At 38.8% G+C, this 24,734-nt stretch overlaps 1 long non-coding RNA gene across 1 annotated transcript; it reads right to left on the reverse strand.

The window, feature by feature from the left end:
- Positions 1 to 16,666: 16,666 nt before the first annotated feature.
- Positions 16,667 to 18,412, reverse strand: LOC134286448 (uncharacterized). Its single transcript, XR_009996896.1, has 3 exons — positions 17,828 to 18,412; positions 17,685 to 17,761; positions 16,667 to 17,621 (listed from the first exon to the last, which is right to left on the reverse strand). It is a non-coding gene; the product is annotated as an uncharacterized LOC134286448 (long non-coding RNA).
- Between the last annotated feature and the right edge of the window lie 6,322 nt (positions 18,413 to 24,734).

Raw genomic sequence — 24,734 nt, forward strand, 5'->3', positions numbered from 1 at the left:
GGGAAATCACCTATCAAAACAAAAACCACTCACTTCTTGGCGCGCTTTTTTTTGCTCTCTCTCTCTTCGTTTGTCACGTCTTGTTGGAGCGGCAACCGTTTATCAATAATAAAGAGACTGGTGTGGTGATGAAGAGGCGAAATTACACCGCTGAGGAAACGACACAGAAAACTGGAGTCCCGGCGTTTTGTATTTTTAAAATCTTTAGTCACTTTTGTTGAATTTGTTGGTATGTACTAGCATTATATGAGAATGCCAGTTCTGAAAAATTGCAAACTTAAGTTTATAATTGTCGATTTTAAATTAATGCTTGATTTATTAGGCATATGTACGCAATTAAATTTGATAATCAGGTCTGCTTGAGAACATACGAAAACACATTAACATTATATTTTTTTGTTGTATAAGATTTTAAACTTTACGAAGCGTCAGAAGACTCATCAATAATTACTTTCAAACTTTGAAGATACAAATCTCAAGTTCTACTGCATGAAAAAGGCTGGAAAATTAGTCGTTTGTATACTTACATGTGATGAACAAACGACTAAGTTTTCAGTTATCCCTTTAATACCCAATCCCGCCTTTGGCGGGGTATAGTTTGAGCATTTTTGCATTTTTTTCTCGTCTGGGAAATCAAAACTTTAATATTTTTGGCTGATATTTAGGACTGTCCAGTTGTACGGTATGGGGATGCTTCGTTGGCATAGTCCCCTCGTTCGGCCTATTTCAACGTAAACCAAAAACTCAAACAAACACGCATAACTGGATATCGGAAAAGCTATACGCCAAACAACTGTAACGTTTCGTTTCAATTTTAGCACTTTGGAGCATTAAAATTGAATAAAAATGTCACTTTGTTAGCTTTTGTAGACGCCATGATTCTTCGGCTTAGTGGGTAGTCTATACACATGATCATAAATGGCATGATTCTGGAACATTTCGAATTGACTTTACAATAACTGAACATTTAATGCGACGGTCAAAGACACTATTTTGAAGTTGTGTATTTGTTTTCAACGAATAATAACTATTTCACAAATTGAATGTGGGCCGAATATTGAGGACATTTTTTTCACTATGTACCCAAATCTTGGCCCATCAGTAAAGTGACGTCAAAAACATCGATAAAGTGACGTTACAACATTGTTTGCGTAAGAACCAGAAAGAACGAACAGGAAGAAAGATTTTGTGTGCGGTGACTGTAAAAATATAACACAATAATACGATTGCGTTGTTTTCGTTACGAAATTAAAAAAGAACTTTAGTTTAAGTGATTTATTTATACTTTTTTAGAAATTTGGTCCCAAATTTGTAATTTAAAAGTAAGATTTGTGAACAAACAGAGATAATACTTCAGCAGAAATATTGAAAAATGAGATAATTAGTGATTCTAGTGCGTAGAAAGCAATAGGCCAACGTTGTATCCACTAATAGGAAAATTTTTGTACCATAGACCAACGTTGCATACCATCGCATCGAATTTTTTCAACTTCTTTAAGTAAATTCTTGAATATTTACGTTAGTTTACTTCCAAATGGTGAAACATGCATTGCCTAGAGTGTGTGATATGCTCAACATATTATTTCTAGTGCTATTATTTCATGAGTTATGGTCAAAATTGTCAAGGCGGCTTGCAAATTAGGCCAAGGAATGGTACATATACCCTATAAAGCCTGTACCCGCAATAATCGGGACACAGAACTACGGCTGCAGCTCTGTAATGAATCGGTAAAATTGGCCAAATAATTGACTGGGAACTTTTTGGTGTATGTTTATTATCAGTGCCAAATTTCATAAAAATCGATGCATTACTTTTGATTTTGGATAAAAAACAAACAGACGTGGTTTAAAGCATTTTGTACAATCATGACCAATTTTCATTCGCATAGTAGATGGTTCATTTACGCTACAGTTAAAAGTTCTATGATGATAATTATGAAATTTTGTTAGCAGTTATGATACTTATAGAGACACTTTCTTGCAAAATTTCATCTACTATCATCAATTGGTTTGAAAGCAACTGGTGTTGATAGGGGTGAGTGTTAGTGAAATTTTTTTGTGTTTTTCATGTGCGATGTTTGCCTATGCATAACTTTTGTATTTCTCTGCCAATTTCCATGAAATTTTCACAGAAGGTAGTTGAATATGTGTATATTATGTCTGCAAAGTTTGATGATGATTGGTGTAGTACTTTCAATAGTACAATCGAAACAATAAAGGGTGCTGACTAATTGCTGTCTGAGGGGCTAAAATCACGGTTAGTCCCAATACATGTTTCGACTATAAAATTGTTGATAGTGCATCGATTTTTTTGAAATTTTGCCTATGCAACAAATGTAGATTGAGAGATTTGTGTTCAAAATTTCAGCCATTTCCTTTGCCAAATTCAAAAGTTACAGCGCTGACAAGCAAAACTAGGGGCTGTACAAAATTCAATGACGCACAGTCTACTCTTTCATTGCTACAACAAAAAGTACTGCGCCGATTCACATGGAATTTTGCAGGTGAAATGAACACATCTTAAGATGTTATGAGGCCGAATTTGAGCAACTTTAATGTATTTATTACAGAGTTACAGCTGTATTTATGTGTCCCGGTTATTGCGGATACAGGCTTTATTTTAAAATGGTTTTTGGTGTCTCTTAAAGCGTATTAATATTTTATAAAATCATTGACATATTCATGTTTTGGTCACCTTTTAGATGTCATTGTTTCGTTTGTATTCAATCGTAACAATTAACATATATTATTTTTTCCTAAACATTCTATTAGGGTAAACGAGTTTAAGGGAGTTGAATACACACTGAAATGGTTTTCCTAAAAGATACTCGGAAATAAAAACTTTCTATGAAAAAAAAATAAAAATATTTTAAAAATAATAATAAAAACTCTCGTCATAAAAAAATGTTTTCATCTTAAAAGATTGGTATACCATATAGGCTTCCAGGGAAAATATAAAAGTATAGGGATGTTAAGATATGAACATTAGAAAATCAAAATTTACACAATCGAGAATTAAATAGAATCGCCTACCAAAGCATGTTTAAGTCGATTTTAGATGAGGAAAAATTATATTTAGATCAAAATCAAAAATTTGGGTATTCGAGGGCTAGATCAGTTTACTAGAGATTTGCCTCCTCAAAGTTTCGAGAGTAATGATGATGAAAGGGGAGAATGGCCAAATTAACACGGTTTCCCGTATCACCATAACGTGATGTAAGTTTATTGTTATTATAAAATTCAAACTATTTCGTTCTATGATTATAGGCCCATCAAGCATCATTTTTTTCATTACTTGCAACTGATTTTCCTTAATATAAATGTATTCTATTAAAAGGAAACGATTCTTTCAAGCTGCTAGTGATCCTTATTACGTCTCTGGATTACGATGAGCATACGTAAGTATCTAACGCCTCAACGAGCAATTTATCTGCACTAATCGCTATCAGGAATAATTTCCAGAATTTATTAATATTTGACAATTGGCGTAATTGGATTTTGCAATGCCACACATCTTTTGCACTCGTTTCCACTCCACTGCTTGCGTGAGGAGGATTAAAGACGATCAAGACGGGTAGTGTCAATTTTTCGATTTAAAATCTTCTCGCCTGATGGCTGCTGGCCAACAAACATCAACGTACTGGCCCGATCATATTCAGTGCGATCTGTAAAGTCCGATAGATGTTCGAATATTTGAATGGCCTCTAGTTGGTTGGTATATTGAATAGTGTTTTTAGAAAAATACAAAAACTAGGCTTGGGTGGAAAACGTTTTGCATCAACTTCAAAACTAAACTCTTCCCTTAATTCGATTATAGGAATTAATTTATTGCTGTGCTGAGCACGAGGCTGAGCATTAGGCTATTTTTGTCATGTTTGAACTTCTAATAATTATTTACATGTATTACGCTGCGTAACAAAAATTAACTTTTGTTCTGTCTTAAGAGCAAACTTATGTGTCTCTGGCAGATTTTGGGTCGCTGAATCCGGATTCGGGCTCAGATTTACTCCAGAATGCCACAATTTTTAACTAGACCTCAACTTATAGGGCAAAATATGCGATTTTGGGCTTATTTGACTGCAAGCCATTAAGCACGGAAATATTTGTTAAGCAATCGAAAGGTAAATTGGTCAATTAACATCTAAATTAACGACTCACACAAAATATTTCGTTTTACCATATCGAATTTGATAGTTTTAAGTGATTTATGTTAGTATGTAAACTTGCATGCAACTTTTGGAGGGTGACTTCGTCTAGCACTATCTTCCAAGCTACCGTTTGCGTGCGAACTAAAGAATGACGGACTTTAGCAGAGTTCCGATGCAGTGGAATTCGCGTGCGTGGGGAAATTCGGTAGCGCGGAAACACACGCGAGACACAAAAGGTTTTACTAAGCGAAAAAAATACAAAAGGAACTTTATTTAACGGTTTCTGTTACAAAGGTTGCGAACACGTCTTGACGCGGTAAAAGTTCGGTTGGATTGAATTTCTATTCTACACCCACCGCATGGGTCGGGTTGACAGCTGTGGAGAGAATCCGAGGGGTGCGCTGATGCGGAGCTAGGTGCATTTCATCTCCACAAAGAAAGCCCACACATACGACGATAGATTATACAGTGACGATTCGTTCGTTGAGAGCTTTTTTTTGAGATACCTTTTCAAAAGTCCGTATTTCAGTGAAAAATTTAAGTAGCTTCATAAAAATTTCACTGCAACGTCAGTAAATATAGGAAATGTTGTGGTCAAAATTTGAAATGTTTTTATCCAGCCGTTTGGGCCACAGAAATCGTCAAAGTTGAAGTACCACTGTGGGTGCCTACATTTTTCACTCCATATTGACCACGCTGAAACACTGGTGTAGAAAAACAGCCGAGGTCAATTCGTATGATGTTTAGATCTAAGTTTGAAAATATTGCTTCATTATTTTATAAAAAATCAAAAACCAAAAAAATGAGGAAACGCTTCCAGTTTTGCCTAAAGTCAATCGAATACCATAAACAAAAATCTTTTGGAAGCAACGAGTAAAATGCACAGAAATAATAACTTAAGTGACGGTTTTACTTATACCATCAGCCTAACTGTCACTGCCCGAAAGCCAGTACCTCCAATATCACAAGCTTGAATGTACCATTAGGCCGAAAATCACTTGATGAAATGCTATAAAATGCTTGCTTTTGAGGAAATTAATTCTAATATTTCCAGCAGAGTTTTTTCCTTCTTTTAATCATCTGCTGTTCTTTCTAGATAAGATTCTTAGTTTATTTACGCCAATTTTAACCAATATATTCCCTTTTAATGGTGTTTGTAACATGGGAGCTTAATTTATTTGGGCTTATAATTATGGCTAATGGCGCTACGGCTACTGTTATAGTATCTTATTATCAATGATGTAAGGGCATTCGGCTGAAGGCCGTTGGGTCGAATATTATTTGGTAGCAGTTCATTAGGTCAAAAAGTCATTTTGCCGCATGGCCATATTTTTTTTCGTTTTCTTCTTTTATGCGTTAACCCTCTAATACCCAAATTTTTGATTTTGATCTAAATATCATTTTTCGTCATCTAAAATCGATTTAAACATGTTTTGGAAGATCATTCTTTTTAATTCTCGATTTCGTGATTTTCAGTTTGTGATTTTTCTAATTTTTATTTTTGAATATCCCCACACTTTTATATTTTTCCTGGAAGCCTATTTGGGGAACGGATTTTTTGAGATGAAAACATTTTGAGATTTTATGATTAATGTTGAAATTTTTTTTTAATTTTTTTCATAGGAAATTTTTATTTTCCTTGTAATTTTAAGGAAAATAATTTTAGATTGTATTTGATTCCCTTAAACTATCAAACTAGGATAGAATGGTTTGGGAAAAATTAATTGTAGCAATTCAGTACAAAATAAACAATGACTTCTAAAAGGTGACTAAAACATATTTTTTTCAATGATTTAAAAAAAATATAAATCTTTCCTTTTTTCAAATATAGGAACAATAAACGGGTTTAAGATCTGTTATTTTTTTCAATAATTAAACTATTAATTCCACAATACCAATATTGCTGTATGGTTCTAACCAGTGATGGAATTACTCTCCTCATGAAACAAATCGCGAGTGTATAATGCCAACACAAGGCTTACTCACGATTGCGAGAGTAAACAGTGTGTGAGTTTATTCGCACCCGCCTGCTTCGTGAGTAAGAAGCAAAACAAAAACAGAAACACTCATGAGCTTTTATTCGTGAAGAACTAGTGGAACTGCGGGAAGTGCCTTTTGTTGTAGTCATAATAGCAAATCCAATGATTATCCAACATAAACTAATGCTTTGCTTCATTGTTCCTGAAAAGCAGCGCTGTCAGTCGTTAGAATGCGTTTTTCGTTAAAATGCAAAAAACTCACGAAGCTTCACGAATCACATGCGAGTGCTTGCCAGCTTCGTTTACTCACGAATAAAGAAGTGCAAGTATTCTCGGGCCCCTGATGTTCACGAGTATGTTTGTTTTGGCTTGTGTCTGCTCAGCTGCAATCTTCATCATTTTCCATCTCTGGTTCTAACAATATCAACAATTTATGCCAACAACTAGTCTTACAGTGAAACTAGAAAGAACAGCCTGTGTTTAGAAAAATGAAAATTTCAAAATTTCAACTAGAGAGAATAGTTTCGTTGGAGACAAATAGTTGTTTGCACCGAAACCGTTGATGTTCAACTAGTGAATTTTGCCTTCTATCCACCAAATTTTCGCAATCACATATTTAGTTTCAATTAATTCTTAGAAAATGGAGAAAATTTCTATTTGCCCGAAAGTACCATTTGCCAGAATGTACCAATCCCAAGAATTTAATATTCAATGTTAAACTCTGGGGATTGGTACATTCTGGCAAGTGGTACTTTCGGGCAAATAGTATTCTGGCAAAAGGTACATTCTGGTAAATGGTTTTCTGGCGTTTGTCATTCTGGCGAACGGTTTTCTGGCAAATATCGCACAATCATTTGTAGGTGCAGAAACTTGGGAGTCGGTTACGCAGGTCATACCAGTGCAGTGTAAGTCACTTAAGCTGACAATAGACCTGGCAATAAAGCTGGAAATAGACGCCTGTGCTTCGAGCGAGGACACAGGTTGTGGGCATGAAGAGGCCCCAATCTCATACCAATGAAATTCTAATATACTGAAATTCTAAGAGCAAACTCTGCAGAAGGTATGGAGTAGAAGGCCACTTCGCCAGGGAGTGCAAATCGGCAAAAAAATGTCTGATTTGCACGGCGAACAAAGGCTACGTGACGGGTAGGCTTAAGTGCCCAAGTATGAATAGAGGACAGAACCGCCAAAAATGACGCAGGTCACGCAGTTGAACTTAAATCACTGTGAAGCCACGCAGCTGTTGTTGTGGCCACGCCAGTCGTTCCCCCAGTAAGTTCGCCCAATACTGGTGTTTCTGACGCCACGCTTTCAATGTCAGTTTGCTCCGCCCATCTTTATCGAAGCAAGACTAAGTCCATAAATCTAGTGACCATGACAACAAGAAAAAACGATTATTTATTGACACATTCCAGGAAAGAAAAAAAAACAACATTCATCTTCTTTTGTTTTTTTTTTATAAGAAACTTGCTGCTGCGGGTTTTGTTATTTTTTTCCTGTGGCTTAACCCACACTACGTTGTGGTTGGAATCTTTCCGCTGAGGTAGCTCGGGATCGGTGGATTTGGACCGGTACTCGGGTACAACGGGAACCAGCGGGCATGTGTGTCTGTTCCAGGGGGTATGACATTCATTTTCTAACCAGAAAAACCGCTTATATGCTTCCATTACCGTCGCTAGCCGTGGACCCTATGTTACAATTTGAGAAGTAAATTATCGGAGTACAACCAAAATTTAAAAAAATATCATAAATCAAAAAGATTGTATAACTATGCAGACTGGAATCGAACCATAAACGTCGTGATCACCGAGTTCTTGTTTAACCCACACGGCTATCAACGCTTGAAGATATGGTGTTGCTAAATATGTATAAAAATCAATCTGTCAGTTGACACTGCGTCATTGGGCAATCTTTCTCGTTGTCATGGTCACTAAATTGGCGAACTCAGTCTTGCTTTGATGAAAACGGGCGGAGTCAACTGACATTGAAAGCGTCGCTTTAAGAAAACCAGTATTGGGCGATTTTACTGGGGGAAACATGGGGGAAAAACTGGCGTCAGAAATCGAACTGAATTTGTTCCTGACTTTTATGTCTTAGTATTAAGTCTATGTATCCCCCCACCCCCTCAGGTGGCCGATGGACCAGTTCTCGTCCATGCTTGACTCACTGGTAAGCGCATTAGTAGGATTGAGTCAGTCGCTCTATGAACGAAAGGGGCTGTCCATAAACCACGTGGTCATTTTTTTGGGACTTTTCAAACCAACCCCCCCCCCCCCCGTAGTCATTAGTCCATACACAATTTTTTATTTGTCCATACAAAATGGTCATTGACCGAACCCCCCCTCATGACCACGTGGTTTATGGACAGCCCCAAAGAGGTTGGGCTCTACTCGGGCCTATGGCTGGATTAAACGTTGAGGTTGCGAATGTAGGCAGTACAAGCACCTATAGCAGGAGCGATGTGGAGACCATCATTGATGTGACCTTCTGGAGCCCGGGTCTTAACCCTAGCTCAGAGTGGAGAGTTGCCAACGGGTACACGCATAGTGATCACCTGGCGATTCGTTACAGTATCGAACATGGCGGTAGACGGCAGCAGTCGAGGATAACCGACACTCACCCAGGATGGCTTACCTCGCGTTTCGATAAACCGGCATTTGTGGAGCGACTGCTAATGGAGCAGAACGCCGTCTACCTGTCTAGCGACGGTCTTTAGACCAGTATACTGGTGGTGCCAGGAAATCGCGAAGCTCCGCGCATCCTGCCACAGGGCAAGGAGAAGGATGCAAAGAGCTCGGACCGATGAGAGCGGAGCGAGAAGAGGCATACAGGGTCGCAAAATTGGCACTGAACAAAAATATTTAGGCTCGTAAGCGGGTATGCTTTGTTAATCTCTGTCAGACGGCCAACACAACTAGAGTCAGTCTAGTTAGAGTCTGGCGGACTGTCACTTTCGATCGGAGCCAATCGAGCATGACGGCACGGTGTACCATTTATCGGTGAGGACACTATGACGTCATGCTCGATTGGCTCCGGTCGAAAGTGACAGTCCGCCAGACTCTAATTATAGGGACTCTAAACACAACCCTATGGGGGAGATGCCTACAGGGTAGTCATGCGCATAACAAAGGGTACATCTGTTCCACCGGATTGCTCTCCCGAGATGCTGCAGAGGATAGTCGAAACGTTGTTCCCGCACCACGAGGTAAGACCATGGGCACCCACGCTGCAAGACCACTTCGGTCCGAGCAAGGTTCCCCAATTGACAAATGACGAGCTTACCGCAATTGCGAAATCGCTTAAGTTGGCTATAAAAGTGGCTATCAAGACTAGCCCTGACATGGTTAGACTGGCTATGAAGAGATGCCTGGATAGAGGCGAGTTTCCGGATAGGTGGAAAAGGCAAAAATTGGTTCTATTGCCCAAGCACGGGAAGCCGCCAGGTGACCCGTCGGCATACAGACCAAACTGCCTATTAGACACGGCTGGGAAACTCCTAGAACGGATAGGTTATTGGTCTACACCGAGAGGACGGACAACGCTGGGCTATCAGACATCCTGTTTTGTTTTCGTAAAGATAGATCGACAGTGGATACCATTGGGTTAGTGACCGGAATGGCCGAGGTAGCGCTGCAGAAAAAAACGGAGAGGCATCCGTTACTGCGCGATCGTCACGCTAGACGTTAGAAACGCCTTTAATAGTATAAGCTGGGCCGCCATAGAGAGTGCCATACTTCGCTTAGGAGTCCCGGCTAGCCTTAGGCGAATTCTGGAAAGCTACTTCTAGAACAGGGTGCAGATTAATGACACCGAGGAGGGCCAAAAACAGTACAATGCCACCGCGGGGGAACCACAAGAGTCAATCTTGGGCCCGGTACTCTGGAACGCGTCATACGACGGCGCGGCGTATTGAGGCTAGCACTACCACCGGGAGTAAAGTGAATTGGCTTTGCTGACGACATTACCCTGGTGGTATACGGTGAGTCGGTTGAAGAGGTTGAGTTGACGCCAGCGTATGCGACCGACATAGTGGTGGGCTGGATGAGGTCGAGGCAACTGACACTCGCACACCACAAAACGGAGGTGGTGGTGATGAACAACCGCAAGTCTGCACAACAGGCAGTGGTCACCACGATCGAGTCCAAGCGCTCACTGAAGCATCTTGGAGTCATGATCGACGACAAGTTGAACTCCAGTAGTCATGTCGAGTATGCCTGTAAGAGGGCGAGCGTGGCGGTTACGGCATTATCTAGGATGATGTCAAACAGTGCGGCAGTTGTCTCGAGTAAGTGAAAGCTGCTCACGTCAGTAGCGGTGTCCATACTACGGTATGGCGCCGATGCATGTTCGAATGCACTCAAAGTGAAGCGAAATGTAGAGCGACTAGAAAGCACACACAGGCTTATGTGCCTTAGAGTGGCCAGTGCATACCCGATCGTCTCGAAAGACGCGGTATGCGTGTTAGCGGGCATGATACCCATAGCACTAGTGCTGGCCGAGGGTGTTGAGTGCTACGTGGAAAGAGGTACAAGGAGTGCGCGACAAATCGCCAAAATTCTTCCAGAAATGGCAGAGAAACTGGGACTCTTCGGCCAAGGGTGTGACACACAGGCTCATACCGAGCGTGTCCCGGCAGACGGGACCCATGGCAAAGAGAATCTTCACCTGACACAATTCCTGTCGGGCCATGGGTGCTTTAGGTGGTACTTGCACAGGTTCGGGCATGCAGATTCGCCCTCATGCCCGGAGTGTGCAAATAGGGCGAATACGGCGGAACACGTGCTCTAGGAATGCCCGCGTTTCGCGGATCTGAGGTCGAGCATGTGGGAGGTATGCAGTAGGGATACTACTCCCGACAACATAGTTGAGCGGATGTGTACGGGGGTGGACGAGTGGAACGCCGCAACGACCACGGTATCCACAATCGTGCTTCACCTCCAGAGGAAATGGTGGGCCGACCAACAGTTAGTCGAGTCGGCCTCCTAGAGGACAGTTATACGTGATAGGTAACGTTTGATAAAGAGAGTGCGTAAGTACGGTCCCTCCCTCCACGAAGTCATCCCTAATGGGCGTACCGCGGAGGCAAGGTAAGGTAATGGCAGAATGAGGTTTTCTAAGGTGTTGCCAACCAACAGATTTCCTCTTTCTATAAAAAAGACGCCTGCTCCATACCTTGGTGTCCTCCTAAAATAGTGAGTTTCGAAGTCTGTAGCTGCAAGACAAGGCAGCTAGCCTCAAGAGAGCATACAACACTAGTCCCTCTTCGAAGCAATACAATCTTGTGGTCCCGTAGAAATGCATGGGTTTGGCGGCAGAAGAAATGGTTTAGTAGTCCCTTCTCCAGCGTTGGCGTTGGAGTTGGTCCCAGTTCCTTGTAACTGAGTTTTTTTTATGTTTTTTGCCTCAGGAATCTGTTGAGCAGATTATCATTCCCCCATTTCTTAATATGCATTTCAGCCTGTGAAGAGTAACATATTATGATCCATATGACAACACGTTTTCATATGCAAGTTTTCATGGAAGTTGTATGACAGCTTGGCGTTAGCTGTGCACTAGTGACACGTTGTTCTTGGTAGTCCTTGAAGTGGTTTTGCATACCGAAATCCTTGAATCCCAGTTCGATTTAGTTAATTTTTCAAAATACCTACTGAAAACTATAGAACTATCATTGAATCCAACGAAAGAAAAATTTCCATATAGTATAGCATGCACTCACACGCTAACTGGACCGCCTCTGTCCCCAATTCACGAAATGATGATGGGAGATTAGAGCTGACAAGTTTCACTTGGTGTGGATTGAAATTACACGATTTGTTTCATCACCCATCCTGTGCCGAGTCGTTTGACTTCTGATTGCACTGAGGACTCAATCGATGAATTGTGAAAAGCAAGTGCACTTCGGTGCTACTGCTGCTGCTTGGAATGAAAATCCCCTGCAAAATGCTCGTATCTTCTGGGTATATTCATCCCACGAAGGCGACGACGACGACGACGACGACGGTCGGAACCATGTCAGCAAATCTGCACCTTGTCATCTCCATGCTAATGGATAGGCGAATATTAATTCATGTCACCGGTTACCAAAAGCGCCGCACAAGACGCTGATCACACGATCTTCCCACAGAAGCGTTCTGGATTTGAAGGTTCGGATTGGTTTCTTTCCTCATTGAAGATGACGGCGACGATGCGATGATCAGGAGAAAGGTAAGTAGATATTGGTAAAAATAGCTCGTTTGAGAGAACGGTACACAAAATGGCCAAGGTAGAAATGCAATCATATAATTATAAATTGTCCAATCACAAATATGAAAATTGTTTGAAAATTTGGAAGTAGCATGGTCCAAAATGGACTCGTGGGTAAAATGTCCAAACACATAAATTCTTAAATGTTATTTGATCATTACTATAGCCCAGTTTTGTGTTCAAAAAGAATCACTCAAAAAATTTATTGATCGATTTCTGTCAGAAACTTTCTACAGAGAATGCCATTTGAATTGTCATTTCTTCTCAGCTGCGTACCGCAATCGAAGAACAACGGTTTCTTGGGCGATTCAGGCAAGGATTTTCCCATGCATCAAGATTGGCCGAGAAACTCCGTCTTAACTACAAACAGCACTTATAGGTTAACGGTGCCAAGATATGTATGCATAAAACATCCTTCCAGTATCCAGACAGGCAAACTCACGGAAAAATCTTTTGATTTCCCAATAAAAATTAGCAACTTCTGGTTTTTCGTGCTTGCAATTAAGGTTTTCAGATGTATTTCCAACGAAATTGAGAATCACATGGAGGCGCATGGTTGTTATTGCCTATGCTGCCCATATTAAGTGGCAGCTTGCCCCACGGCAGACGGCCTTACTTGCACCTGTTCCGTTTTACGACCTAACTTAAAAAAAAAACGCTAAAATTTAATGAAAATGCATTAGAATCGTTAATGCTTCCACTTAAGTATCAAACAAATGTCATTTATGCTTATAACACTTTGAATGCCTTTAATGATAATGTTGACAATAATGACAGTGAATGTGCGGATAGTAAACCATACTAATAAGCTGTTCGCATGTAAGACCTGAAAAAAAAACGAAGAACGGGAAGAACAGGATAAAGAACAGGAAAGAGAAAAAGAAGGTGAACACAAGGAATAAGAAGCAGGAAAAGTAATGGAAAAAAGAAGTAGACTAAACGATATCTAAAATGATTCAAGATTGAATTTATTAAGCAGCAACACTTTTTTCTTCGGGAAAAAATATGAGAAGAAGATTAATATATTGGAAAATGGTTAAAAATAGCTCTGTTTAGTGAGTCGCTCACTACCTCACTAAACAGGACTAATATCTCATCAAAAATACATTTTTCAGATTAGTAGGTACTATTTTCCATATTTGTCACATAGGGGCGTTCTGTAACATTTTCCCCTGCAGTTCGAGCGGGAAAAAAGGCGCAATGAAAGAATAGTTATTACACTTTGAATCCGACGTGTGACAAAAAGGAAATGAATTAATCTAGGTGAGCGCGTGCTTAGAGGGATCATACGGTCATACGGAGTCTGGATAGGCTTTGCGTGGGGATGGAATTTGGCAGCTATGCTATTTGCCGGCAGATTAAGTCTATTAATAAATGACTAATTGAGTATAATGCTTGACGCTGACTGCGTATTACGTTCAATATTTATGAAGGTTGGGGTAGGTGCACAGATTAGTTCGACTATTATGACACATTAAGTTTATGTGTTCGCAAGGAAACAAGATTTAGAATTTTAGGCAATTATTAATATTTTATTGGAGTCTTCATCCTTGCTTAGCATATACAGGGGATAGACAAAATGATCGGGACAGGCAAAATTTTCACTTTTCAAAAAATGTTCAAATAGCTGTAACTTTTTGAAAAGTGCATCGAAAAATTTAAATTTTTTACTGTAAGTTGATCAATTAGTTGTGTATCGATGATCCAATTTTGGAAAAGATCGGGTTATTTTGTACAAAGCTATAAAGATTCTAGAAAAAGTCAAAATTATTCGATAGCTAACTTTGAATAACAGTTCAACAGTTCTCCGGATTAAATGAATCAAATACAATGAAATTTTGAGCGTTTTGACTTATATGATGAGCATTTCCTATGAAAATGACACCTCAGCTTTTGTACCTTTGTTCGGCAGTTGTAAACAGTGGCTTATACGGACCTGTCAACTTAAAATACATATTTTCATGCCGTCAAGACCCTCGGCGAATTGTCAAGCACGCCGTCGTGACGCTGTTTGAAAAAGGTTAACACGATCAATCCCCCATGACTTCAATATTGTTCTCGTGTTTAAAGTTTATTCATTTCCAATTTGAGGTGGAAATTTTAATATATCGTTGTTGCAAAATCAACTACAATGCATGCTTAACAATTGTTATAATTTTCCTCGCTATCCACTTGACCTTGACATGCACTTTGTCATGTCTTGTTTGACTTGTCCTGAAAAATCTTGTTGCAATACTTTTTTTCTGTCAAATGGAATTGCATAAGAACAGTAGTTGTTGGAGCAGTGATAGTTCTATCACAGAGAACAGACGTCTATCTTTGCTTTCTGCCTTGTGTAAATTTTTGTATGGTCATATCAGAGTAAGTAATTATTAGTAATACTATATTATAGAGATCTAAAATTCTCGCAAAATGATGGACGTCATACTTGAATCGCGCCTTCTTGATTTATTTATGGAACTTGAATATGTTGCGTTATATTCCTACTGAAGGCAATCATATTCTTAGAAGGCAATTTTGCATGTTTATGGAAAGCAATTACAATTTTGAATCGTTTCCATCTCCGTGTTCAAACAATCTAAATATTTTTTTATAATCGCAGAAAGCACAGCGTTTGTCACAGTGTAGTACTAGTTCAGTCTTCCAAGTAGTACCAGAAGTGCCAAGGAGAGCTTTTTAAGTTTGACTCAGCTTACGTCTCGCATCTGAAACTTGCATGCAACATTCATACAGTGACTGCAAACATCATGCATTCAATTCGGTTTCCCACATTCATTCACATCATGATAATGTCCATATCAACGCAAGGGGTTTCCAACTAAATTGATTACCTCTAAACACCGAAAAAAAAATACTCTGATTTCTTACTGGTAACTATGATTACTTATTGATTATTATTGATTACTCCAGATTATTACTGATAACTCAGGTTACCTATGATTATCGAATGATTACAGCTAATTACTCATGTACTTTCTTTGATTATACCGTCGATTATCTAGTTGATTACATTTGATTAATATTGATTACCTCGGATTACTTTTGATTACCATGATAATGTGTGATTACTTTTATTACTAAGGATTACTCCCAACTAACGATTGCAAACATGCAAGCTTGCTGAATTATTACTCGATAATGGTAATAATAGCTGAACTAAAATTATGCTCTACACATTAATGTTTTAATGATTTTAGTTATGATTTTGCAATGCTCATAATCACGAAAAATTCTTGTTTAATCATTATTCATTCATCTTAATCAAACAGGAATTTTCTTCTATCAATCATTAATTAACCCATTTAGATATTTCTTAATGTGAGTTTCCAAATTCATTATGGTAATATCGGATTTATTTAATGGAAATTCAAACTTTTTTATTGCAATTGTTGATTTGTTATTGTGTTTTCAAAATCATAATGCCCAAAAATCCCTAAATTATGGAAACTTCAACTTTATTATTTTACTTTTGGATTTGTTTATGTCCTCCTCCTCTTCTTGGCGTAACGTCCTCACTGGGACAAAGCCTGCTTCTCAGCTAGTGTTCTATGAGCACTTCCACAGTTATTAACTGAGAGCTTCCTCTGCCAATGACCATTTTGTATGTGTATATCGTGTGGCAGGCACGAAGATACTCTATGCCCAAGGAAGTCAAGGAAATTTCCTTAACGAAAAGATCCTGGACCGACCGGGAATCGAACCCGTCACCCTCAGCATGGTCATGCTGAATACCCGTGCGTTTACCGCCTCGGCTATATGGGCCCCCAATTTTGTTTATGTAACTATAGTTAATATTGAGCATGACTATGCTGAGGGTGCCGGGTTCGATTCCTGGTCACTACAGGGACTTTTCGTAATGCAAATTTCCTTAACTTCCATGGACAAAGATTATCTTCGTCCATCGTTGGGAGTGGTGCAGCTAAGAAGGTTATTGCACACTCCGTTATAGTTGGGGTCTCTTCTCCTGGGATGGGGCACAGGCATTTGTCCATGTGTCCTGGCTTTAAAGCCTAGGCTTAAGCGCCATTACTCGCTCTCTGAAACGAAAAGAAAGAATAATGGTCCCATTCCCAAATATATAGAACAATAATCCCATAATAAGCACAACCAAAATAGTAAATTAGTACAAATATGTTAGCCTATCACAGCAACATGAAATGAAAAGTTCAGAAATTCATGTCATGATTTACTAAAATCTATAACTTCCTGAACCTAGGTTGAATCTGGCGATTACAGCAACTAGCACAATGCAGAGCCCGATTATGTTTCGCTTGCAATATGTCATTTTGTAACGTTCCGTTCCGTTCAATTAAGCCGACGGCTTAAGCGCCACCTTTCAATAAAGGACCGTCCACTCTGTAAAATATCCCGGCATGAGACCGCCTCTTCAGGGCAGGCCAACAGTTTTAATACAGAACCGAATTTCCACTTTGACCCAACCGAATTGCCAACTTACCGAACTATGGAAAGAAACAATGATCTAAATACACTAAAACGCTATCCAAAACTAAATGGTAGTAAAAGAATTCTCAATAGAAAGTTCAACAACTCCGACAATCTTCAGCAATAGACGACCGAGGCTGGTGAAGTCGTCGCTAAACTCGAAGTAATTAACTTTCAATTCAATAAATATATTCGAGTTAAAGAAAAAAACAATGAAAAATAGAATTTAAAAAGTTGCACAAGGGCCTCAATTCAAAAATTTATTCGGATTCAATTCCAATTTATTGGTCAGGCAAACCCTAACTGCTTCGTGACGTCACGTCTACTCATAGCGCAATTGATTTAGATAACCTACAATTTATTCGCACGCCCTAACGATACATCTAACCTTGTTTGTCCTAGGCGATGCTCCAACGGCGGATGGTCGACGTCGTCTTGACAGCGTCGGCGTCGGCTTCAGGCGTTTGAGACGGTCGGAATTCAAATTCACCAACTCGTGTGTGAGCTTGATCTTCGGGGTATATGCGTCCCCGGGCTTCGGTGGAGTAAGAGCTTTACTGGACGTCGCTCTCTGCTTCACAACTTGGCTGAACGAGTTGTCACGTGGTTAGTCCCGACAGCAACCACACGAATACGGTTTGATTCATCCGCGTAGAATTCCAATTGGACCGTGTTGGCACTCAAAGCTTCCGTCAGTGTAGGCACAGAGTGGGAAAACTACCACCCAGATTTGTCGGAGTGGGGGCCTAAGCTCAGTTAAGCCTCGTGTAGCCTAGACTTGCCGCCCACGTTGTTGGGCCTACCACGCCTAAACAACGCAGTAAAACAACTTATTGCACTTTATTCCACCGATAAATGCACTAAAGCTTACCTGACTATTACTTCCTGTTGAGTTCCGTTCAGTTTTTTTTTCTAAATATTTCAAAATCCTAACGAACTTTTTAAATTCTGCTGTTAACATAAAACATTCAAATTAGACAGTAAATTACATTAAATAACACTCGCGACACTTACTTCGAATTTAGTTGGCCAATGCTCCAAAAACTTTAAGCTAAACTGATTTTGCAAACTTTACTTCACTTTCCTTTATGAAAAATTCACCTCGAAAATTCAGGTGTAATCACTATCACGTACTCCACCAATATGAACGAGCGATCGCGATTCGAAGTGGTACGAACTTAAAAATTAAGACGCAATTACTACCCAATGGTCTGCAGTGGGATTAAATCCTCTTTTCCCATTGGTCAGATCTGGAGAGCGAGAATTTTTACTGGTTATTTTCCATTTCCCGATAGTATGGCTATCTAACTTTGTAGATGGTAAAAGGCCAGTGGAAATTTACTACGACGCAATTAGCTCAAATTGGAAGATGCGCCTTTGCTTAGGCAATATGTATCCTTAATTGAGCTTTAACTCAATATAACATGCCGAAATATTTCAACACAGACAATCAGATGGTCGCATACATATCATAGATATAAAATTTGCGATGAGTTATAGTTGTAGTGGTTTTTGACTACACGGAAAGAAATATGTTGCCATTTCAACACTTATAAAAAAACATTAAAAAAAATTTATTGACGGAACTGATAAAAATATTACAATTTGACATATGTACATTTTTTGTTATCATAAGCCTATGCTCAAAATGAAACAAGATATTACTGCGGATAGTCTGAAGCTTCAAAGATGATGTTAAAATGCTAATAAGGGTTTTCAAATTATGCTTCAGGTCGATACTCACGGTGACAAACTGTACAAATATGATGGAAGAACAATTAAAAGATATGGCATCAAAGATAAAAGAGGAAGTTAAAAAAATCAGCGTACGAAAACGTTTTAAGCACCAAGAACATTTATCCGCATCAAAAGAACATTTATCATTTCTAAGCTTTCACAATAGAATAATAGCATGAAACGAACTCACCAATCTCAATGTCTATTCATCCATTGCTAGTTGCTAGTGGCGTCTCAAACACTTCAAAAACACTTTTTTCGTGCTAGAGAGCAAAATGGAAACGAACTAGCGACTGATTGTCACCACCATCCAATTTCCTTAAGAACCGATTTTTCAACACGAACATACGAATTTGACCACCCCATTCACCGATCTACACACACCAACGGGTCAGAATAAGATAATTTATTTAGGTAGGGTTCATATATATATGGACAAAAACTAAATTGAAAAAAAAATCAGGGTCGTCTAATTTTCCGGAAAACATCAGCGTAAAACAAAAATTTTCAACAGACGCTAACTACTTTGAAAAATCGTAACTCAAGAACGAAGCATCGCAGACACATTTTTTTGTGAAACCATAAGAAATTTTCTCAGCAATTAAAAAAAATCACAAAAATTTCCACTGATGAGGAAAATCGGTTAGAAAAGTCGGAAAAACTAATTAGAAAAACTAATTAAGAAAAATTCTCAAAAAAAAATTGGAAGGGAACTACATGAGCTGTATTCTGTGAAATTTTCGAAATGTGATTTTTCACTGTTCTTTATGACCAATTGTCCAGATTTCTCAGAAATCAAAAAAAAAATTGAAAATTGTTTTCCACAAAATTTTCCACTGTTGAGGAAAATAGATTGGAAAATTCGGGAAAACTATGTAGAAAGTCCAGATAAAATCTCAAAAAATATTTTGGAAGGAAATTACATAAGCTATATTCTGTGAAATTTTTAAGATGTGTTTTTTTTTCGTTCCTGAGTATGACCAATTTTGTGGAGATTGTCCAGGTGTTGGTTGATTTTCAACCGTCTTTTGCACAAAAATGATCATTACTCAGGAACATGAAAACTCATCTTGAAACGATCTTGTACCGACTTTTCGAACCCTCTAAGCAGAATAATAAGCACTTAGGGCGGAATTAAAAGGTACAAAACTGATTGAAGGGTGTACCGACTCAAATTGCATAACGGAAAATAGTGTTTAACTTTTGATGGCATGCATCAAAATGGCTGATTTTTCAGCCAGCACCGGTTTATTATGTATAGATGATGCCATCAAAATTTCATCAGAATCGATTTAGTATTGCAATTAAGAGTGGAAAATTTCGTAGAAGGGTTACTCTCGCTAAGACCGGCCCACTATTTACACCTTGTCTTCGAAATTGTTTAAGGTGGCGATTTTCTGAAAGTCTTCGCTAAAAAAGTAAAGAAAATGCATTTGGTTATTCAAATTGATGAACCCCCCGTTAGTTAGAGCCACAACAATTTTTACAGACCCTTAGATATTGGTCAAATGGTGGCCCTTTTAAACCATTATAACTCGAAAGTTGCTCCAAAAACCACCTCAAAACGATTGTTGAAAAGAGGAAAGATAGAGCTACTATTTGCAATTATAAAAAAGTTGGGTCGGCCATTTTGATTTTGGGCGCCATCTTGGATTTTTATACCAAAACATTTTTTGACCATGAAACCACAGAGAAACAGACGTCACACTCTCGTTGCTTCCCATCGATCACCTTTTTAACGGTTGATTCAAATATTCAGTACTAGGTCGATCGACCACTCGCGGCGCTGGTATCGCTTTTGCTCCTGTTTGACGTTTGCTCACTACCGCCATCTAGTGGCGGCCCGGCCAAACACAGTACGTTTAGTATTGGGCGATTACGTTTCGTGACGATATTTTTTATTGAAATTTGTTCTTATTGTTGCGTCTGTTTCTCTGTGATGAAACATAACATATCAAAAAATTGGAGATGTATTTTTTTTCGATCAAAAATTTGCAGTTTGTAAATTAAGCCACGTTTTCTCCATACATTTCAATGCGCACCGGCAACGACATGCAACAGCATCCGAGTTTACGCCTGCACCTGCATGTATACATAAAGGCACCTGCCGCACAATTTGGGTAAATTGGAGGTTCGTTACCGGTTTGACTGTTTCTCAATGATGCGGGCATTGCTTTTATAACTTTTTTAGTGTTTTGAAAAGCTTAAACCTTCAGCTTTCCATCAGTGGGTTCAGATTTCAAATTCGTGTTCGTAAACACTGCGAAATAACGCTGCATTTATGTAGGATAACCTGGGGTAATAACGTCTTAATTATATATGAGAAGTTACAGTGATACAAGCAAACTAGATGTAAAACTGAGCCCAAGAATGCAATGAATATTCGAATGAAAAGCGTGGAAAACGATGATTTTCCACATTTGGAAAGATTGTCTAATTTGAAGCACACACAATTTAAGCAATTGCGCGCTGATTATATGGAATCAACCTATTAACTACCATCCGCCTCCTACTTCTTCCATTTGCTGCCGTAAACAGTAAGATGGAGCCGCCCGGTATTTCATCAGAATTCAAAGCGGAAAATGCTAGAGGTCGTATTGCCCCACCTCAAGGTGCGTTTTGCCTCCAACAGTTTTTCAGCACCCAAAACGTAACACTTTTTTAAATTGGTAATTTGATTCGGTAAAATTGATATCACGCGGACCAAAAGTTGGCGTCTCTTAGTCAAATAGGTAAACTAACTTTCAAAACACAAGACACCCATAAAATCATCTTAATCTTAGCTATAGCGCCACGTTTGCTTAGGGTGTGCATATTACCCCACCTTCCCCTAAACGGCCGGCACCGAGCCCAGTGCGCAAAAGTGGCATGGTTTACAAAACGGAAGATATCTTTTTAAAGATGAAAAAGACATCTATAATTTTTTGATATGTTATGTATAAATGTCTCAGCTTTCAAATGATGCAACAATTTTGAAAATCGGTGGTTGTCATCATGGTGGAAAAAATGTTTTGGTATAAAATTCCAAGATGGCGGCCAAAATCAATATGGCGAGCCCAACTTTTTATAATTTTAAATAGTAGCTCTATCTTTTCTTTTTTCAACAACAATTCGTTTTGAGGTGGTTTTTGGAGAAACTTTCGAGTTATAATGGTTTAAAAGGGCCACCATTTGACCAAAATCGAAGGGTCTGCAAAAATTGTTGTGGCTCTAACTAACGGGGGGTTCATCAATGTGAATAATCAAATACATTTTCTTTACTTTTTTAGCGAGGACTTTCAGAAAAATCGCCACCTTGAACATTTTTGAAGACAAGGTGTAAATAGTGGGCCGATCTCAGCGAGAATTACCCAGAAAATAATTTTCATCTAGTATTTTTTTTGGATTGCTGAAAAAATTTGCTTACGATTTCACAAAAAAAAACATTGTATCTACTTTTGCATCGTAAAATTTGAATACAAATGCAGCTCTTCACGCACAATATCAACTTTGGTAACTTGCTCCGTAGTCCCCAATTGGTCACAACTGTAACAATGGAAGACCTCCACCAAAGTGATGTAGGTACCTATCACAAAAAAAATGTTGTTGACAAGGTACCTCCTTCTTGAAAACCCTGTCACCGATCCCATCCTAAGAAAGATACAAGGACACCGTCACACAACAGAGCGTGTGGGCAACAACTGATGTTTATGCACTCGAACAGCATCGCTCAAAGCTCATGTTTCGCTTTTTCTTGGAATCATCTTCTCCCGCCTGCCTAACTGGGCAGCTGGCGGATGGAAATAACGTGAGGAGCATGCGAAGCAACCAACATACATACACACACTGCACACACGGCTCCGAAAGTTGTTGGATTTTTCATTCATAAATCGGGGTTTTCTCTTTCTTCCGGAATGGAAAGCAACCAGTTGCGTTTTGAATTTTCCGCGAGAGAAAGAAATGGAAAAAAGCGCTCTCTCCTTGATTCCAGAACAGACCTGAGAGCCGTCATTGATTATTTTAGTGGTGCTTACGCCGCTTCACGTCTGATACAATTTTCGTATGAAATTATAACTCTAAAAAAAATAATCAAAAGACACAGTGTGCTGATCAATTCAGTAACAAATTTTGAAAACGACGTATAATCAATGCTACACCATTGATTTTACGTCGTTTTCAAAATTTGTTACTGAATTGGCAAATTCGGTTCTTTAAGGGTATCCAGAGGCTCTGTTGGCCTCGGCCCGGTAGCAAACCCCATCTCTTCCCATTCTTACCCAAGCATCTTTTTCTTTCCCCTTTTTATTCCAGAATATCCCATTTTCCTTTTTTTACCCGATCCAGAATGTGTGTTCAGTGTAGATGAATTGTATGTGAAGTGGGTGTACAGTAGAGTGGGTCATCGGAACCGTTTTCTCAGATCAAAGCTTTTTTGGTTCCGTTTCGGGTCCTGAGTATCTGTGCAAAATTTGAGCACGATCGGTTGCGTCTACATTTTGCGCATTGCAATTGAAATTTTTATGGGATTTTGTATGGGAAAACATACTTTTTTTTTGCATTTTAGCCATAAGTTGAAAAAGTTTGTCTGAAATTTTTTAACCGATACTGTTAAATTCTAGCCTAGGATGTTCTGAAGAACTTTGTTGAAGACCACAACGCGATCAGATGCTTGTGAAAATAGTTATAACTAACGAACCACATGCATGTGTTCATGCTTTAACATGTAAAGGAATAACAATAGCAACAAAATCATGCTGTTTCGCCAAGCAATGCCAACGCTATAACTTTTTTCATAAGCATCAGATCACTTCGTGGTCTTGGACAAAGTTTTTCATGATACCCTAGGCTATGTTTTCACTTTATCGGTTACACGGTTTTAGAAAAATTCGAGCTTGTTATGAGAAAAATGCAAAAAAGTGTGTTTTCCCATGTAAAACCCCATACATTTTTTTTTATCTGTATTAACGAGATTTTTAGCCCAAGGCTAGTTTATGTCGGGACCCACGCTTTACTTCCCTTCCGAAGGAAGAACTCACATTTTGCGAATTTGTCGGGAGTGGGATTCGATCCCAGGTCCTCGGCGTGATAGAACCCCATACAAACTTCAAACACGATGCGCAAAACGTAGACATACCCGATCGTGCCCAAATTTTGCACACTTATTTGGGCCCTAAAATGGGATCAAAAGAGCTTTGATCTGATGGGATACTATTGAATTTTTCATTTTTCCATGATGACCCACTCTAATGTACAGTTCATTTTATTGCATTTGACCTTTTCATGATCTGGAATATTAATTCATTCAAAGGTCTTTATCCTTTAACGTTCCAATGGAATCCTTATAACTGCCCTTGAAACACATTTTTATGAATGAATCTAGGAAAACGCGGAGGTGAACCAACCATTTGGTTGGAAGCCTCTTGAATAAAGACAAATAAATAAATAAATAATCTAGGAAAACATAGTTTCAACAATGCTAATAACAACAGGATATATTCTTATTGGATTTTAAAGCCTCAAAAAAAATCTTATTGGACCTATTGCTCATGACTGTCTGTCTGTTTATAATGAACAGCAGTATGTTGGATTTTGTCGTGTCACTGTATTGAGATGGCGCGCTTACTTTCTCTATCAGCTAGAGCCTCTCTCATAGAATGAAGGCCCTTAACTGTAACAAGTTATGATTAAAAAAAAAACGGCTCATATAGCACATCTGGAAAATTTACACAAAATTGGTCATAACTCAGGAACGGAGAAAAGCCACATCCTGAAAATTTCACAGAATATAGCGTATGTAATTTCCTTCCAAAATTTATTTTTTTAGAATATTCCCGGAGTGCGAAAATAGTTTTTCCAACTTTTCCAACCAATTTTCCTGAACAGTGGAAAATTTAGTGGAAAACAATTTTTATTTTTTTTCAATCACTGCGAAAATTTGCTTATGATTTCACAAAAAAACATTGTGTATACGATTCTTCGTTCTTGAGTTATGGTTTTTCAAAGTAGATGGTATCTGTTGAAAATGTTGGTTTTCCACTGGAGTTTTCCGGAAAATTAGGCAACTCTGATTTTTTTCAATTTTGTTTTGTTCATATATATGAACCCTACCAGTGAAAAAAGTTTCATTGAATTCTGAGAACCTTGGTACCAATTTGTTACTTACCTTACCGATCAGGCTAAGGCCGGGTGGCCTCTGCTGTACATA

The sequence above is a fragment of the Aedes albopictus genome, chromosome 1 (assembly GCF_035046485.1).
Source record: "Aedes albopictus strain Foshan chromosome 1, AalbF5, whole genome shotgun sequence".
Classification (NCBI taxonomy): Eukaryota; Metazoa; Arthropoda; class Insecta; order Diptera; family Culicidae; genus Aedes; species Aedes albopictus.